This window comes from Mercenaria mercenaria, chromosome 9 (genome assembly GCF_021730395.1).
Source record: "Mercenaria mercenaria strain notata chromosome 9, MADL_Memer_1, whole genome shotgun sequence".
Taxonomy (NCBI): Eukaryota; Metazoa; Mollusca; class Bivalvia; order Venerida; family Veneridae; genus Mercenaria; species Mercenaria mercenaria.
In genome coordinates, this window is record NC_069369.1 from 8,706,088 (window position 1) to 8,712,968 (window position 6,881).

A 6,881-nucleotide genomic window follows, 5' to 3' on the forward strand; every position below is an offset into this window, starting at 1 on the left:
TGTGGCCCGGAATAAAAAAAAACATTTGGTATGCTACACAAGTACTTCTTAAGCCATATATTTATTTAGGCGCATACAGACTGCACTGACACTAAAACGCAGATCTAAAAGCCGACCAGAAATATTAAAAACATTTTATGAAAATAACATTAAAAGACACTTTTAAACGTTGCGCTTTGCCCGGAAATACTTGTGGTAAACGTCAGATAAAGATTTTGGATATTCCCTTAGCGCTTAGTGGCTATATTTTGCAACTAGAATTTGGTAAAATAATTTAAAAAATGACGATGCTTTGTGCAGTGATAACTACCGTCTTCCTATTGTTCAAGGTAAATATGAATTAAAATTAATCTGACTTACTGTTTAAAGTATTACACAATTAATCTGATCACAGACTCGTAAAGATATGCGTTCTCTTTATAATGGAAAATGAGTACGAAAAAATAGGTCTGTAAAGTTGGCACGTAGCTCGTAGATCGTAGGTCGACAATAAAAATGTTTACTTTGTTGACCTGGGTCGTATATCGTAGATCAACCTTTAGAAATGAGTTCAGAATTGGTTGACCAGGGTCGTAGCTCGTAGATCAACCATTAGAAAAGTGTTCAGAATTGGTTGACCTGGGTCGTAGCTCGTAGATCAACCATTAGAAATGCGTTCAGAACTGGTCGACCTGGGTCGTAGCTCGTAGATCAACCATTAGAAAAGTGTTCAGAATTGGTCGACCGGGGTCGTAGCTCGTAGATCAACCATTAGAAAAGTGTTTAGAATTGGTTGACCTGGGTCGTAGATCGTAGATCAACCATTAGACAAGAGTTCAGAATTGGTCGACCTGGGTCGTAGATCGTAGATCAACCATTAGAAAAGTGTTAGGAATTGGTTGACCTGGGTCGTAGATCGTAGATCAACCATTAGAAATGAGTTCAGAATTGGTCGACCTGGGTTGTAGCTCGTAGATCAACCATTAGAAAAGTGTTAAGAATCGGTTGACCTGGGTCGTAGCTCGTAGATCAACCATTAGACATGAGTTCAGAATTGGTTGACCTGGGTCGTAGCTCGTAGACCAACAATTAGAAAAGTGTTTAGAATTGGTTGACCTGGGTCTTAGCTCGTAGATCAACCATTAGACATGAGTTCAGAATTGGTCGACCTGGGTCGTAGATCGTAGATCAACCATTAGAAAAGTGTTCAGAATTGGTCGACCTGGGTCGCAGCTCGTAGATCAACCATTAGAAATGCGTTCAGAATTGGCCGACCTGGGTCGTAGATCGTACATCAACCATTAGAAAAGTGTTAAGAATTGGTTGACCTGGGTCGTAGATCGTAGATCAACCATTAGAAATGAGTTCAGAATTGGTCGACCTGGGTCGTAGCTCGTAGATCAACAATTAGAAAAGTGTTTAGAATTGGTTGACCTGGGTCGTAGATCGTAGATCAACCATTAGACATGAGTTCAGAATTGGTCGACCTGGGTCGTAGATCGTAGATCAACCATTAGAAAAGTGTTTAGAATTGGTTGACCTGGGTCGTAGATCGTAGATCAACCATTAGAAAAGTGTTCAGGAATGGTTGACCTGGGTCGTAGCTCGTAGATCAACCATTAGAAAAGTGTTCGGAATTGGTCGACCTGGGTCGTGGCTCGTAGATCAACCATTAGAAATGCGTTCAGATTTGGTCGACCTGGGTCGTAGCTCGTAGATCAACCATCAGAAAAGTGTTCAGGATTGGTTGACCTAGGTCGTAGCTCGTAGATCAACCATTAGAAAAGTGTTCAGAATTGGTTAACCTGGGTCGTAGCTCGTAGATCAACCATTAGAAATGCGTTCAGGATTGGTTGACCTGGGTCGTAGCTCGTAGACCAACCATTAGAAATGCGTTCAGGATTGGTTGACATGGGTCGCAGCTCGTAGATCAACCATTAGAAAAGTGTTCAGAATTGGTCGACCTGGGTCGTAGCTCGTAGATCAACAATTAGAAAAGTGTTTAGAATTGGTTGACCTGGGTCGTAGATCGTAGACATGAGTTCAGAATTGGTCGACCTGGGTCGTAGATCGTAGATCAACCATTAGAAAAGTGTTTAGAATTGGTTGACCTGGGTCGTAGCTCGTAGATCAACCATTAGAAAAGTGTTCAGGAATGGTTGACCTGGGTCGTAGCTCGTAGATCAACCATTAGAAAAGTGTTCGGAATTGGTCGACCTGGGTCGTGGCTCGTAGATCAACCATTAGAAATGCGTTCAGATTTGGTCGACCTGGGTCATAGCTCGTAGATCAACCATCAGAAAAGTGTTCAGGATTGGTTGACCTGGGTCGTAGCTCGTAGATCAACCATCAGAAAAGTGTTCAGAATTGGTTAACCTGGGTCGTAGCTCGTAGATCAACCATTAGAAATGCGTTCAGGATTGGTTGACCTGGGTCGTAGCTCGTAGACCAACCATTAGAAATGCGTTCAAGATTGGTTGACCTGGGTCGCAGCTCGTAGATCAACCATTAGAAAAGTGTTCAGAATTGGACGACCTGGGTCGTAGCTCGTAGATCAACCATTAGAAAAGTGTTTAGAATAGGACGACCTGGGTCGTAGCTCGTAGATCAACTATTAGAAAAGTGTTTAGAATTGGTTGACCTGGGTCGTAGATCGTAGATCAACCATTAGAAATGAGTTCAGAATTGGTCGACCTGTGTCTTAGCTCGTAGATCAACCATTAGACATTGTTCAGAATTGGTCGACCTGGGTCGTAGATCGTAGATCAACCATTAGAAAAGTGTTCAGGATTGGTCGACCTGGGTCGTAGCTCGTAGATCAACCATTAGAAAAGTGTTTAGAATTGGTTGACCTGGGTCGTAGATCGTAGATCAACCATTAGACATGAGTTCAGAATTGGCCGACCTAGGTCGTAGCTCGTAGATCAACCATTAGAAAAGTGTTCAGAATTGGTTGATCTGGGTCGTAGCTCGTAGATCAACTTTTAGAAAAGTGTTTACAATTGGTCGACATGGGTCGTAGATCGTAGATCAACCATTAGACATGAGTTCAGAATTGGTCGACCTGGGTCGTAGATCGTAGATCAACCATTAGAAAAGTGTTCAGGATTGGTCGACCTGGGTCGTAGCTCGTAGATCAACCATTAGAAAAGTGTTTAGAATTGGTTGACCTGGGTCGTAGGTCGTAGATCAACCATTAGACATGAGTTCAGAACTGGTCGACCTGGGTCGTAGATCGTAGATCAACCATTAGAAAAGTGTTCAGAATTGGTCGACCTGGGTCGCAGCTCGTAGATCAACCATTAGAAATGCGTTCAGAATTGGTTGACCTGGGTCGTAGCTCGTAGATCAACCATTAGAAAAGTGTTCAGAATGGGTTGACCTGGGTCGTAGCTCGTAGATTAACCATTAGAAATGTTTCAGAATTGGTCGACCTTGGTCGTAGCTCGTAGATCAACCATTAGAAAAGTGTTTACAATTGGTTGACCTGGGTCGTAGCCCGTAGATCAACCATCAGACATGAGTTCAGAATGGGTCGACCTGGGTCTTAGCTCGTAGATCAACCATTAGAGAAGTGTTTACAATTGGTTGACCTGGGTCGTAGCTCGTAGATCAACCATTAGAAATGAGTTCAGAATTGGTCGACCTGGGTCGTAGCTCGTAGATCAACCATAAGAAAAGTGTTTACAACTGGTTGAACTGGGTCGTAGATCGTAGATCAACCATTAGACATGAGTTCAGAATTGGTCGACCTGGGTCGTAGCTCGTAGATCAACAATTAGAAAAGTGTTTAGAATTGGTTGACCTGGGTCGTAGCTCGTAGATCAACCATTAGACATGAGTTCAGAATTGGTCGAACTGGGTCGTAGATCGTAGATCAACCATTAGAAAAGTGTTCAGAATTGGTCGACCTGGGTCGCAGCTCGTAGATCAACCATTAGAAAAGCGTTCAGAATTGGTCGACCTGGGTCGTAGATCGTAGATCAACCATTAGAAAAGTGTTCAGAATTGGTCGACCTGGGTCGCAGCTCGTAGATCAACCATTAGAAATGCGTTCAGAATTGGTCGACCTGGGTCGTAGATCGTAGATTCACCATAAGAAAAGGGTTTAGAATTGGTTGACCTGGGTCGTAGATCGTAGATCAGCCATCAGAAATGAGTTCAGAATTGGTTAACCTGGGTCGTAGATCAACCACCAGAAACGCGTTCAGAATTGGTTGACCTGGGTCGTAGATCGTAGAACAACCATCAGAAAGGTTGACCTGGGTCGTGGACCGTAGATCAACCATTAGAAAAGTTTTTATAGTTGGTTGACCTGGGTCGTAGATCGTAGATCAACCATCGGAAATGTGTTCAGAATTGGCTGACCTTGGAAATGACTGACCATAGGGTAACACATTTCGAATAAGGAACTGGACTTTTGCAAGTCGAGATGGTACAAGCAATGAGAAAATAAACCTTACTCGCGGTTTAAAACGCTCCTGCACATGAAAAAAGAAGTTGCATTATAGCACGAGTAAGTAAGATTGGAAAACCGAACAAGGAAAAGGGAACCGGTTCCCTATTCCTTTTTCAAAGTCAACTAAGGAACAGAACATAGAAAATGAAAATACTTTAATCGAAATAAAATCTTTTCAAAAAGTTTATATACATTATCTTCATGAACTGTTTTAAAGATGTATGTGGTATTTTTCTTGGATATGAGAGAGTATAAATCGCAATAGAAAAACAGTTCGAATGAGGAACTGGATTTCTCCGAGAAGACATGGTTCAAGCAAGGAGAAAATAATCCATATCCGCGGTTAAAAACTATCCACAGTATAAACTGAACACGTTAGATCATAATAGGAGTAAGTGAGATAGAAAAATCAAATAAGGAATAAGGAATTGGTTTCCTATTCTTTTTTCAAAAGTCGAATAAGGAAAAGAACACAGAAAAAAATTATCACAGTAATATCTTCTAAAACAATGTACATAGATGATCGTCATAAACTGTTCGAAATTAATCCTTAATCGCGGTTTAAGGTGGTTCGCGGGTTTCCTACGAAATTTCGAAGTATAAGATATAAGACTGATATTTATAGGTCTGTACGTGTTAACATCTCCTGTCTTTCATTTGGAGAAAAAATAAATTCTTTCCGAGTTCAGGTTACATTCTACCAATTCAGTTTCTTCTTTCTTTAATATAAACAATTAAATATTCAGACTTCAGCACTTAAGAGCATTCCAATGATATGAAAAACATATACATAGTGTATATGGTCATTTAGTATTGACGTACATATAAGAAAAATGATCTGTTCTGAGAAACATCATCTTCTAAAAGTGCTCCCCCCTGCCCCCATGCGCTTTTACACTAAATACCAGAAAAATACTTTGTTAACAGTATTCTGGCGATCATGTAAATAGCAAAAAATTTCAAAGTAAATGGATGTTTTATTTATTTCTTAGTTTTGTCCGTCTTTTAAATTTTTTTAAAACACCAACAGAAAGCATAAGATGAAGACATAGGAATAATATACACAGCACTGGAATATCATACTTCGGTTTGGAATAAATTTGAGAGGGACAAACCTTCATTAAAAAAGAATGACCCCACTTTGCCGCCGAAATTCTACAAATTATACAAATTCTTTTTATACAGTGGAACGTTTTAAACTGCGATTAAGGATTATTATCTCACTGCTTCTACCATTTCGTCTCCGAAAAGTCCAGTACCTTATCCGAACATTGCACCTCTATTTTTGAATCATACTCTCTCATATCTGTCGAAAATACCGCTTACATCCTCTAAACATTTATAACGAGAATGTATATACACTTTTTGAAAAGATATTATTGTGATTTAAATATTTTCATTTTTCTATGTTCTATTCCTTATTCGACTTTTGAAAAAGATATAGGGAACCAGTTCCTTATTCCTTATTCGGTTTCTCGATCTTATAATCACTCGTGATATGATCTAGCGTGTTCATTTAATGCTGCTGAACAGAGGAAGGATTATTGTCACACTGCTTTTACCTCAGAGTGTTCTCCAAATAAGGAACTAGTTCCTTATTTCTTTATTTGAAAAAGGAATAAGGAATAAGAAACCAGCCTACTCGTTATCATGGAAAATGTCTATAGCTTATTGATTTTCTTTTCGCAGTTCTAGATATAAATATTAATCGAGATTCGCTTTCCAAGGAATATGTTATTGTTTTGATTCTTTTCAGAATTTATAATTAAATGCGGTGAATGTTTCCTTTTCATAACATCTGCAGAATCGTAATCGGTTGGTGCTCGGGTCAAGTAGGGGAACGCTAAATGAAACAACTGACGTTAAACCTGTCACACGAAAATTGGAATACAGTTTTGTATGTTTACCGCCAAAAAAAACCCATATACATGATCCCAATTGTTTGCTCACCAGTACCATCCGTGCACTCATTGTATTCTTTAAACTAATTACATAAAATAGTGAAAATTGAAAGGAAGTTGCTGACATAGGCATATAAGCAAGCAATACAGGTCATTTTTTTTCATATATCGTCTGTCTGTCTTGCGACAGTAGAGGATGACTGGGTTAACAGAATGCCGTGAAAACTATGGTGTACCATTTGGGTCTAAATCTGCTTTACGTGGGCGCACATTTCAAAATACAAGTGCACTTATACAGAGGATTTTACACGAGTGTCTTGTCATATTGAATTTATTACATCAGTTGAATAAAGTAATAAAATGCGAGGCTGTGCCGAGCAATGTGCAAAGTTTAATAAAATCAATGTGGGAAAATTTTTGTTATCACATGTAATTTTTTCCAGCCGAAACATCAAACTTCCTTCATTCTTTGTTACGATAACGCACGTTTTTTTTCCGTGTTATAACGTCTGCAGAATCCCGAGGGATTCTGAATATCTTAT